This window comes from Medicago sativa, chromosome 8 (genome assembly GCF_051527215.1).
Source record: "Medicago sativa cultivar Bolivia chromosome 8, Bolivia_mono, whole genome shotgun sequence".
Taxonomy (NCBI): Eukaryota; Viridiplantae; Streptophyta; class Magnoliopsida; order Fabales; family Fabaceae; genus Medicago; species Medicago sativa.
The window spans coordinates 58,662,325-58,675,912 of record NC_140756.1 but is presented as its reverse complement, the minus strand read 5'-3'; the positions used below and the strand labels follow the sequence as shown (position 1 = coordinate 58,675,912).

Here is a 13,588-nt window from a genome sequence, read left to right as displayed (position 1 = left end):
CCAATGCAAATTGTTTTTACATCTTCCTATAAAACTTATTTTAAGGATAACACAAGAAACTATGTTACAAACTACTATGTTTTAGTTTTCTTAATAAGTGTGAGATTATTTTTTTTTCTTCTTATAATATGGGACGGAAGGAGTACTTCATCTGGTTTTGAATTTGAATATATGTAAAAAACAGTTGTTTTTATTGATTTAAATTATAACCAAATAAAGACTATTTATATCATTCTTAAAATGAAAGACTATTTATATCATATTTATTGTTATTATTTCTAAATTATTCTTAAAGACTATTTATTTCATTGATCAAGTTTCCATAAAAGGCATTTTCGAAAATACAATTATTATTTTGAAAAAATTAAATGCGTTCAACTACTTTTTTGAAAGGGTGAAAAATATTTTGTTGTTGCTTGTATGTATATGAGATTTAGATGGAGTATTGTTTTTAAAGGGAGGAGAAAAATGATAGTATATTTTAAGAAGTTTAAATATATTTTTATTCTTGTAAGGAGTATATCATTCGTTGTTATCAGTTCTGTAATTTCTTAATTTTCTTTGTAGAAATATAAGTTTTTTTTTTTTTTGCTTGTGATACTTGTTGTTTTTGTGTTTGTCTTGAAAAAGTTGTTCCTACTAGAATGAATATTTGTGCAATACGTGTGTAATATTTATTTTCGGGACTTAAATCAAATATTTTACAAATTATGTAACAAAATATTATAGTGTTAATGTTAGTAGGTTAGAAATTAGTCAGGAGTCGGTTGCTCTCAATTAGTTAGTGCAATTGAGTACTATAAATATAGGACCATTGTGTATACAATTGATCATTATTTATCAATCAATTAAGCTTCCTTGTTAGTTTTTACCACATGAATATAATTATCCTCTATACTTCTTTTATGAGTATGATCTTTGGCCATTTCATCTCATGATAGTTCACATATTACATGAATCATATCTAACACAAACAAATATCTCAGGGACTAAAATAAGACCACAAAGACCAAAAACCAAAATGATATATTTGCAATAACTAAAAGTTTTTGCAAATAGTAAGGTCCAAGAAGATAGAGGTTGTTATCACAATCATCCATTAAAAATCATGGATAAGATATTTTTAAATCCTTCAAAAAAAAATCTTATCAATAATTTTTAATGGATAATTTGATAAACACGTTGATAAAGCTGTTAATAACAAATTGATATAGATATAGCTGTTGTAAATGATAAATCCATATTGTAGTTGGGATAATTCTCCTTGCATCAGTAATGATTAATCTAGAGTCATTAAGAAGTTTTGTAACTGATATAGATTTAATTTTATTATATAATCAAAGAACTCAGTCTCAAGAGTGTGGCAGAATGATCCAGAACACCATGTTGTCTACTACCAAGAATCTGACTTCTTGCTTAAGCAGGGCGGGCCCTAGGCATAGGCCGGGGGTGCGACGGCCTAGGGCCCATGCCAGTAGGGGGCCATAAATTTTTTTTACGGTGGCGGGTGTATATAGAAATATATGGTTTTTAGGGGGTGTATATAACAAAGTTCACTGAAAGGCCCAGATATGTTGAAAGGCTGGGCTGAAGCCTGTTAATGTTTTTGGCCCTTTTGTCTTAATTTGCTATATATACCACGGTATATACAAAGATTTCTATATACACCCTCCCTATAATTTTTTTTGGTTTTTCTTAATAATGTGCCAAAAAAATTATTATTGAATAAATTTGTGATATTTTTTTGGCCCTTTATTTCTAATAATGTGCCTCACTAATATTAAATATATTGGTCATATTTATTATCCAAGAAATTGGGAAAATTTTATAACAAAACAAATTAAATATATTAATCTTAATATTGTCTTTCAAAGGTTCCAAAAAAATTATATTATATCATTATGCTAAATCATGCGAGACGATCATGAAACTGATGTGAGACGCATTTAAGATCACGTGGCCCACTCATCTTTTTTTTTGTTTTTTTGTTCTTTTTTTGTAGTAAAAAGCGGAAAAAAAGGAAAAAGAAACTTGATAAAATCACAACAATGAACTAAAAAAAAAATTATGATGTATTATATAAAGAGCCATTTTCTCATATTATGCCCAAGGCCTGTAAAACTCTAGGAACGCCTCTGTGCTTAAGCCACTAATGATACCTACATTATGCAAAGAAGAAGTAACAATTTGTACCAATAAGCCGTGATGAAGGAGGATAGTAGTGGCTCAGATGTTTATTCTGCGATTAACGTGACTTTCTTCTATACTAATGGTTCAAATGCACGAAGCTTGAACTCTGGCTCGTTCCGCATTCCCATGTGGTGCCAAAGCACGCGTTCGTGCATTCAACAAAGCAAGGCCAGTCAAAGGAAAGAAATTATTGTGGAAATTTATGCTAAATTAATTTGGTTTTAATGTTTCTGGGTTTTCAATGTCAATGAGTTTTATGTTCAATTTCGTTGTAAGTAATTGGTGTTGTTTTTTTTTATTTTTTGTGTAGGGTCCTAATATTTGACCGTGGCTACAATTTTTGTTTGATTATATTCATCCTTTGTGCCTCAAGCTACAGTGTGCCTAAAATGATACATGAATAATGATACTCAGAAGGACTATAATGAAGATGCATAGAGATGATAAATCTATGAAGAATTTGATGAAACTTCTCATAGGTTTTTGTTTGGTGTGACTTGTGTGATGTTCATGTTCATTTGTCCAAATCTCAAGGTCTAAAGCACAACTTGTCAAAAGGTGCTTCAGTTAATGATAGTAGAATTATCATCATCTGAGGTCATACTGCTAGTTTTAGAAGAGCTACTACACAATTAACAAGAATGAAAAGCTATGGAGGAAATGTGATGACATGCCTCAATCAAAACCAAGTTGATAACAGCATTCCCTGTGTTATACTTATACCCTTGTTTCAAATCCGAAACCGTTTCAACGTGAATGCCAAGCCGTTGGACGCGATATTGGAAAGATACTTAAATGTATAAACTTAATTAAACTTCAATATTAGATTAACATAAAAATTTCAATATTAAACTTCATTTAACTTGCATAAACTTCAACTTACAATAGACACTAGCATGGATTGAGTAAACCTTCCATCACTTAAACTTCCTAATTAATATTCAACTTAATTTTTTCTTGAGTTCTTTGATCACACAATAAAGTAAACCTTGCATCACTTAAACTTCCTAATTAATGGTTTTCAACTTGATCCCTAACATAATTATATAGTAAAAATGATACCTTGGATGGATTGAAACTTATTGGCACTTCTTGTCACATTGCCATATTTTTTTTTCAATCAGCAAAGTTTATTAAGCAATACCCGCACAAGATGCACTAGGCATGCGAAGCAACGGAATACAAAGCACCCAACCCACCAAAACTCGTAGGAGCAAAAACTCCAAAATCACTCCCAAAGATGACAGTAGTTATGGCCCTGCAATTCAGCTATACAACTAAATTTCAAAGGCATAGCTAGCCCACCTGTAATATCCCGCCTGTCAGTATCGGAATATTACCAGTCGATCGTGACAGAGGATTAAGTTTATGGAAAGAAAGTTGACGGAAATATTTATTGTAATATCTCCTCCATGAGGTATTTTTTTATCCAAGGGCAAAATGGTAAACTTGGGATTCAATATTTTCTTTTAATGGGCCAAGGCTAGATTTTTTTTCCTCATGTTCCACATCCTTCCTCATCACTCTAGAATATTTCCTCTTCTCCTCCTCTCTTCAAAAATTTCGGTCCTCACCCCACCAACCAATCACACCAAAATTCAATAATCCATCATGGAATCATCAAAGACATGTTTTAAGGAAGTGCTATGTAGAGATTTGAGCAAGAATCATACTACAAAACTTCTCTCTCCCTCCAATTTATAGTGAACCGCCCCTCTTCCATACTCTTTCCAAATCTTCATTTTCATTTCAATTCATGGAAATCCACTTGTAAGCTTGACTTTGGAAGTACCCATGAAGGAATAAGCTCAAGGAACTTATGGAAAATGAAATATTTGACCATTTCATTTCTTTTCCTTCCTCTTGGTGAGTTCTATCTTCTACCACTTCTCAAAAATTTATTTTTGGTATTTTTACATTTATTTTCGGATTTTTGAAGAAAGCCACAAATTCAGCATGTTGTTTTTGTTAAATTGATGATTTTAAGCTTCCTAGTAAGGCTTCAATGGATATATGAGACTTAGTTGTTGTTTGAGCCTTATTTTATCCTATTATATGTTTAAAAATCATAGTTTATGTTGATGTAAGGTTGGAACTAAATTCTTTTGAAATTAAGTATTGAATCGGTGTAAATAAATGTTGATTAAGTTTATATTCGACAATAATGCGTGAAATTTGGATTGAAAGTAGAGAGCTTGTTTAGGCATGTTATTTTGCTATGAAAAGGATGACTATTGACTTAATTAGAGCCTTGGTATATACTGGTTTATAATGGGAGCTAGAAATTAATTTTTGTATTTGTATTCTTGTTGGAGTTATGAGTTTTGAGACCTATTTTATTAAGTGGTGGATGTAGATTATGATTTTGGTACTATTTAGTTAGAATATGATGCCATGATGGTTTAGATAAACAATAGTGCTATGGGTTGAATTACTCGAGGTTGAGAAAATTGAAATTTTTTTAAGGATAAGTTTGTTGATCCATTTGTAGATGTATCTTTTGGCAAGTAAATTCGAATTTGGGTTAGATTCAAAGACTTTAAGCTATTTTAATGAAACTTGAGTAGTCTAAAATTACAAAGGTAATGATATTAATGGTTTAGTACAATATGACTTTAGAGTTTGACGAATTTGTTCTTGTGTTTTCGATCTTGAAGCAGCATGTTCGTGCATTTGAATCGGAATAAATATGAGATAGTATGATGATTATTTATGAATTAGATATCCTTATTAGTGTATCCTAAAATCTCTTTTAAGCTAATAAGTATGTTTATGCTAGTATAAATGTTGGAGGAAAATTCTATTGAGACAATTGAGGTATAAAAATTATAGAAAAGAATTGAAAGAAAATTCGAAATGCATCCTATGAGTAATATGCTCACAGTGAATTATAGAAAATTGCAGAAAAATGGAAATGAGGAGAAAAATTGAAATGAGTAACATGCTCATAGAAAAAGAAAAAAAAAGAGAATATATGGAAAAACCGTTTGCTACAACGAGAGATAATGTAGCCTATGACGTACGGGTCATAGTATACCGTTTGCTACAACGAGAGATAATGTAGCCTATGACGTACGGGTCATAGTAAACCGTTTGCTACAACGAGATATAATGTAGCCTATGACGTACGGGTCATAGTATTCCGTTTGCTACAACGAGAGATAATGTAGCCTATGAGGTACGGCTCATAGTAACGAATTAAATGTATAATTAATGATATGAAATTTTAAGTCAAGAATTATTCGAATAATATTTGAAAGAGAATAAAAAATAAAATTATGGAACTCCGGCTTAGTTTAGCCGAAACTAGTTATTATGAGAAAAGAACTAGAGACATACCCAGATAAGTATGTCAAAGTATAAGTTATATCAGAATACGATATATTGGATATATGATTGTAATTGATATAATTGTGGTGATTATGATTATATTTGTTATATGATTTGTTTATTGTTGCTGAAATAAATTTTAGGATTGGTGCCGAGCGGAGCATTGTTTCCTCTGATGCTATAAGGGGAAAAGACTCACTTTATCCTTGCCATTGTTAATGGAATTCATGAGGTTCCATTTTATTATATAGATATTGTCATTAGTTTATATTATTGAAATTGATTAACGGTAATATTGACGCATCTTGATGACGTAGGAAATAATTATAGATTAATGTCAAACTTTATATATATATGATGTATATGATAGAAAATTTGAATCAGAAGTATTTTTCTGATAGGATGTTTTATTTTGAGTTGTGCAAGTAGTATGAGAATAAAGATGTTATTTGGAGAGTCTGGCTGATAGAACAAATTTTTTTTTAAAACAGGATTTACATCTTGGAAATGTTGAAAATACAGAGGAAACTTTGTCGAAATTTCAGTGAATATTTCTTTGAAATGAAATTCAAATTGGAAATTATTATTTATTTATTATAGTTGTCAAGTTTGATTAATAGGTTTGCCGGGCTAGAATGATCTAGTTCGTGCGCTGGTCACGATGATTTTTTTTTTTTTTTTTTTTGGGTCGTGACAAAGTTGGTATCAGAGCTGGTCGATTCAGATCGTGCCTTGGGTCAATGGAATTCAATAAGATGTAGTGTGACTTTTGGGTTCTAGATATTTATTCCAAATGTCATATCTAGCTGAGCCTGATCAACTCAGACTAGTATATGACAGTTAGAACAAATGTCTGAGAGATGAATGAAACCTTAACAGAAGACGCAGTATAAGGAGTATGATGTAAGGTGTGAAGAAATAAATCAGAGTGGCGCAGCGGAAGCGTGGTGGCTGGTACCTATACAGTTTAAATTAGTCAGTCAGAAAGAATCAGTTCGTAATGGACGTATGTTGGAATCTAAAGTTGAAATTATGGAGAAATTATTTGCGCTTATTAGCAAGTAAATCCCTAAAATTTCGAGGACGAAATTTTCTTAAGGGGGGTAGAATGTAATATCTCCTCCATGAGGTATTTTTTTATCCAAGGGCAAAATGGTAAACTTGGGATTCAATATTTTCTTTTAATGGGCCAAGGCTAGATTTTTTTTCCTCATGTTCCACATCCTTCCTCATCACTCTAGAATATTTCCTCTTCTCCTCCTCTCTTCAAAAATTTCGGTCCTCACCCCACCAACCAATCACACCAAAATTCAATAATCCATCATGGAATCATCAAAGACATGTTTTAAGGAAGTGCTATGTAGAGATTTGAGCAAGAATCATACTACAAAACTTCTCTCTCCCTCCAATTTATAGTGAACCGCCCCTCTTCCATACTCTTTCCAAATCTTCATTTTCATTTCAATTCATGGAAATCCACTTGTAAGCTTGACTTTGGAAGTACCCATGAAGGAATAAGCTCAAGGAACTTATGGAAAATGAAATATTTGACCATTTCATTTCTTTTCCTTCCTCTTGGTGAGTTCTATCTTCTACCACTTCTCAAAAATTTATTTTTGGTATTTTTACATTTATTTTCGGATTTTTGAAGAAAGCCACAAATTCAGCATGTTGTTTTTGTTAAATTGATGATTTTAAGCTTCCTAGTAAGGCTTCAATGGATATATGAGACTTAGTTGTTGTTTGAGCCTTATTTTATCCTATTATATGTTTAAAAATCATAGTTTATGTTGATGTAAGGTTGGAACTAAATTCTTTTGAAATTAAGTATTGAATCGGTGTAAATAAATGTTGATTAAGTTTATATTCGACAATAATGCGTGAAATTTGGATTGAAAGTAGAGAGCTTGTTTAGGCATGTTATTTTGCTATGAAAAGGATGACTATTGACTTAATTAGAGCCTTGGTATATACTGGTTTATAATGGGAGCTAGAAATTAATTTTTGTATTTGTATTCTTGTTGGAGTTATGAGTTTTGAGACCTATTTTATTAAGTGGTGGATGTAGATTATGATTTTGGTACTATTTAGTTAGAATATGATGCCATGATGGTTTAGATAAACAATAGTGCTATGGGTTGAATTACTCGAGGTTGAGAAAATTGAAATTTTTTTAAGGATAAGTTTGTTGATCCATTTGTAGATGTATCTTTTGGCAAGTAAATTCGAATTTGGGTTAGATTCAAAGACTTTAAGCTATTTTAATGAAACTTGAGTAGTCTAAAATTACAAAGGTAATGATATTAATGGTTTAGTACAATATGATTTTAGAGTTTGACGAATTTGTTCTTGTGTTTTCGATCTTGAAGCAGCATGTTCGTGCATTTGAATCGGAATAAATATGAGATAGTATGATGATTATTTATGAATTAGATATCCTTATTAGTGTATCCTAAAATCTCTTTTAAGCTAATAAGTATGTTTATGCTAGTATAAATGTTGGAGGAAAATTCTATTGAGACAATTGAGGTATAAAAATTATAGAAAAGAATTGAAAGAAAATTCGAAATGCATCCTATGAGTAATATGCTCACAGTGAATTATAGAAAATTGCAGAAAAATGGAAATGAGGAGAAAAATTGAAATGAGTAACATGCTCATAGAAAAAGAAAAAAAAAGAGAATATATGGAAAAACCGTTTGCTACAACGAGAGATAATGTAGCCTATGACGTACGGGTCATAGTATACCGTTTGCTACAACGAGAGATAATGTAGCCTATGACGTACGGGTCATAGTAAACCGTTTGCTACAACGAGATATAATGTAGCCTATGACGTACGGGTCATAGTATACCGTTTGCTACAACGAGAGATAATGTAGCCTATGACGTACGGGTCATAGTATTCCGTTTGCTACAACGAGAGATAATGTAGCCTATGAGGTACGGCTCATAGTAACGAATTAAATGTATAATTAATGATATGAAATTTTAAGTCAAGAATTATTCGAATAATATTTGAAAGAGAATAAAAAATAAAATTATGGAACTCCGGCTTAGTTTAGCCGAAACTAGTTATTATGAGAAAAGAACTAGAGACATACCCAGATAAGTATGTCAAAGTATAAGTTATATCAGAATACGATATATTGGATATATGATTGTAATTGATATAATTGTGGTGATTATGATTATATTTGTTATATGATTTGTTTATTGTTGCTGAAATAAATTTTAGGATTGGTGCCGAGCGGAGCATTGTTTCCTCTGATGCTATAAGGGGAAAAGACTCACTTTATCCTTGCCATTGTTAATGGAATTCATGAGGTTCCATTTTATTATATAGATATTGTCATTAGTTTATATTATTGAAATTGATTAACGGTAATATTGACGCATCTTGATGACGTAGGAAATAATTATAGATTAATGTCAAACTTTATATATATATGATGTATATGATAGAAAATTTGAATCAGAAGTATTTTTCTGATAGGATGTTTTATTTTGAGTTGTGCAAGTAGTATGAGAATAAAGATGTTATTTGGAGAGTCTGGCTGATAGAACAAATTTTTTTTTAAAACAGGATTTACATCTTGGAAATGTTGAAAATACAGAGGAAACTTTGTCGAAATTTCAGTGAATATTTCTTTGAAATGAAATTCAAATTGGAAATTATTATTTATTTATTATAGTTGTCAAGTTTGATTAATAGGTTTGCCGGGCTAGAATGATCTAGTTCGTGCGCCGGTCACGATGATTTTTTTTTTTTTTTTTTTTTTTTTGGGTCGTGACAAAGTTGGTATCAGAGCTGGTCGATTCAGATCGTGCCTTGGGTCAATGGAATTCAATAAGATGTAGTGTGACTTTTGGGTTCTAGATATTTATTCCAAATGTCATATCTAGCTGAGCCTGATCAACTCAGACTAGTATATGACAGTTAGAACAAATGTCTGAGAGATGAATGAAACCTTAACAGAAGACGCAGTATAAGGAGTATGATGTAAGGTGTGAAGAAATAAATCAGAGTGGCGCAGCGGAAGCGTGGTGGCTGGTACCTATACAGTTTAAATTAGTCAGTCAGAAAGAATCAGTTCGTAATGGACGTATGTTGGAATCTAAAGTTGAAATTATGGAGAAATTATTTGCGCTTATTAGCAAGTAAATCCCTAAAATTTCGAGGACGAAATTTTCTTAAGGGGGGTAGAATGTAATATCTCCTCCATGAGGTATTTTTTTATCCAAGGGCAAAATGGTAAACTTGGGATTCAATATTTTCTTTTAATGGGCCAAGGCTAGATTTTTTTTCCTCATGTTCCACATCCTTCCTCATCACTCTAGAATATTTCCTCTTCTCCTCCTCTCTTCAAAAATTTCGGTCCTCACCCCACCAACCAATCACACCAAAATTCAATAATCCATCATGGAATCATCAAAGACATGTTTTAAGGAAGTGCTATGTAGAGATTTGAGCAAGAATCATACTACAAAACTTCTCTCTCCCTCCAATTTATAGTGAACCGCCCCTCTTCCATACTCTTTCCAAATCTTCATTTTCATTTCAATTCATGGAAATCCACTTGTAAGCTTGACTTTGGAAGTACCCATGAAGGAATAAGCTCAAGGAACTTATGGAAAATGAAATATTTGACCATTTCATTTCTTTTCCTTCCTCTTGGTGAGTTCTATCTTCTACCACTTCTCAAAAATTTATTTTTGGTATTTTTACATTTATTTTCGGATTTTTGAAGAAAGCCACAAATTCAGCATGTTGTTTTTGTTAAATTGATGATTTTAAGCTTCCTAGTAAGGCTTCAATGGATATATGAGACTTAGTTGTTGTTTGAGCCTTATTTTATCCTATTATATGTTTAAAAATCATAGTTTATGTTGATGTAAGGTTGGAACTAAATTCTTTTGAAATTAAGTATTGAATCGGTGTAAATAAATGTTGATTAAGTTTATATTCGACAATAATGCGTGAAATTTGGATTGAAAGTAGAGAGCTTGTTTAGGCATGTTATTTTGCTATGAAAAGGATGACTATTGACTTAATTAGAGCCTTGGTATATACTGGTTTATAATGGGAGCTAGAAATTAATTTTTGTATTTGTATTCTTGTTGGAGTTATGAGTTTTGAGACCTATTTTATTAAGTGGTGGATGTAGATTATGATTTTGGTACTATTTAGTTAGAATATGATGCCATGATGGTTTAGATAAACAATAGTGCTATGGGTTGAATTACTCGAGGTTGAGAAAATTGAAATTTTTTTAAGGATAAGTTTGTTGATCCATTTGTAGATGTATCTTTTGGCAAGTAAATTCGAATTTGGGTTAGATTCAAAGACTTTAAGCTATTTTAATGAAACTTGAGTAGTCTAAAATTACAAAGGTAATGATATTAATGGTTTAGTACAATATGACTTTAGAGTTTGACGAATTTGTTCTTGTGTTTTCGATCTTGAAGCAGCATGTTCGTGCATTTGAATCGGAATAAATATGAGATAGTATGATGATTATTTATGAATTAGATATCCTTATTAGTGTATCCTAAAATCTCTTTTAAGCTAATAAGTATGTTTATGCTAGTATAAATGTTGGAGGAAAATTCTATTGAGACAATTGAGGTATAAAAATTATAGAAAAGAATTGAAAGAAAATTCGAAATGCATCCTATGAGTAATATGCTCACAGTGAATTATAGAAAATTGCAGAAAAATGGAAATGAGGAGAAAAATTGAAATGAGTAACATGCTCATAGAAAAAGAAAAAAAAAGAGAATATATGGAAAAACCGTTTGCTACAACGAGAGATAATGTAGCCTATGACGTACGGGTCATAGTATACCGTTTGCTACAACGAGAGATAATGTAGCCTATGACGTACGGGTCATAGTAAACCGTTTGCTACAACGAGATATAATGTAGCCTATGACGTACGGGTCATAGTAAACTGTTTGCTACAACGAGATATAATGTAGCCTATGACGTACGGGTCATAGTATACCGTTTGCTACAACGAGAGATAATGTAGCCTATGACGTACGGGTCATAGTATACCGTTTGCTACAACGAGAGATAATGTAGCCTATGACGTACGGGTCATAGTATTCCGTTTGCTACAACGAGAGATAATGTAGCCTATGAGGTACGGCTCATAGTAACGAATTAAATGTATAATTAATGATATGAAATTTTAAGTCAAGAATTATTCGAATAATATTTGAAAGAGAATAAAAAATAAAATTATGGAACTCCGGCTTAGTTTAGCCGAAACTAGTTATTATGAGAAAAGAACTAAAGACATACCCAGATAAGTATGTCAAAGTATAAGTTATATCAGAATACGATATATTGGATATATGATTGTAATTGATATAATTGTGGTGATTATGATTATATTTGTTATATGATTTGTTTATTGTTGCTGAAATAAATTTTAGGATTGGTGCCGAGCGGAGCATTGTTTCCTCTGATGCTATAAGGGGAAAAGACTCACTTTATCCTTGCCATTGTTAATGGAATTCATGAGGTTCCATTTTATTATATAGATATTGTCATTAGTTTATATTATTGAAATTGATTAACGGTAATATTGACGCATCTTGATGACGTAGGAAATAATTATAGATTAATGTCAAACTTTATATATATATGATGTATATGATAGAAAATTTGAATCAGAAGTATTTTTCTGATAGGATGTTTTATTTTGAGTTGTGCAAGTAGTATGAAAATAAAGATGTTATTTGGAGAGTCTGGCTGATAGAACAAATTTTTTTTTAAAACAGGATTTACATCTTGGAAATGTTGAAAATACAGAGGAAACTTTGTCGAAATTTCAGTGAATATTTCTTTGAAATGAAATTCAAATTGGAAATTATTATTTATTTATTATAGTTGTCAAGTTTGATTAATAGGTTTGCCGGGCTAGAATGATCTAGTTCGTGCGCCGGTCACGATGATTTTTTTTTTTTTTTTTGGGTCGTGACATTTATTATGAGATGTCAGCTTAATACGGAGAAAGTATCAGTGTAGGATTTAACATGCTTGAGGCAAGGGTATTTTGGTAATTGCATGCAAAAGGATATTTATTTGGTCTTTGGGCAAAATATCTCACAAATTCTTATCCTTTTCTCTCTCTAAGTTGAGGAAAGTAATTCTCTCTTCCTTCTCTCTTCTCCCACACGCCCATCTCTTTCCCTCTCCACCAAATTTTCCAAATCTTGTTCCTTCCATGGCAAGTGAATCAATCTTGTTCCCTCTTGATCTCTAAAACTTTTAGAAGCTTGGATTTTATTGATTTCTCTACTTCTCCTTAAAGAAGAGGGGTTTGGATTGGTAAAGGATCAAGTGAAGGATTTTGCTTGAAGTTTCATCAAGAAGAGTTTGGTCTCAACTTCTACCAAGATTGGATACTCTTTGAAAGGATTTACATGTTCTAGGGTTTGGATCAAAATTTCTCTTCACTTTGTTTCTCATGAGATGTGATCATGGAAGCTAGGGTTTGGTTATTATTTAAGAGGCTAGGGCTTTGGTTGCTTGAGTATGGGAGCTTATGTTGAAGCATGTATCATGGAATTGATGGACAAGGTCAAGAAATAAAGTTTGAGGATGTGAAGTGATGATGAAGATGCTTGAGAGCTTTGGGATCAAGTGCAAATCATTAGGTGAGTTCCATAGATAGTATTCCCCACCTTTGGGATTATGTTTATGCCTTGTAAGTATAACATGAAAATTCTAGGTTTAAGTATGTGATTAGTTGCCCCTTTTCTTGCCATGCTTACTAAACATGTTAATACTTGCCATATGAGTGTTTTACAAGTATTCTATGATCAAATATGCTTAGGGACACTTGGTTTTGAGGTTTTTGAGCCAAAAACACCATTTTTACAAGTGCTGGACTGTCATAACTCGCCACAGTGATCTGGTAGCTCGCCAGGCGAGCTAGAAGTCAGAATAGGGGGTCCTGCTCGCCCCCAACTCGCCACTGCGAGTGGTTACTCGCCACCAACTCGCCATGGCGAGCTGACAGCACCAAAGTGTGCTGTTGGCTCATTTCAGGCA

The 13,588-nt window shown here is 32.1% G+C and overlaps 2 long non-coding RNA genes across 2 annotated transcripts; both read left to right on the top strand.

Moving 5' to 3' along the window:
- The first annotated feature begins 3,654 nt into the window (after positions 1-3,654).
- LOC146899969 (uncharacterized) lies at positions 3,655-9,195 on the top strand. Its single transcript, XR_015022316.1, has 3 exons — positions 3,655-4,056; positions 5,664-7,098; positions 8,759-9,195. It is a non-coding gene; the product is annotated as an uncharacterized LOC146899969 (long non-coding RNA).
- Positions 9,196-9,302: 107 nt separating this feature from the next.
- LOC146899968 (uncharacterized) lies at positions 9,303-12,401 on the top strand. The gene is made up of 2 exons (XR_015022317.1): positions 9,303-10,198; positions 11,965-12,401. It is a non-coding gene; the product is annotated as an uncharacterized LOC146899968 (long non-coding RNA).
- Positions 12,402-13,588: the final 1,187 nt, after the last annotated feature.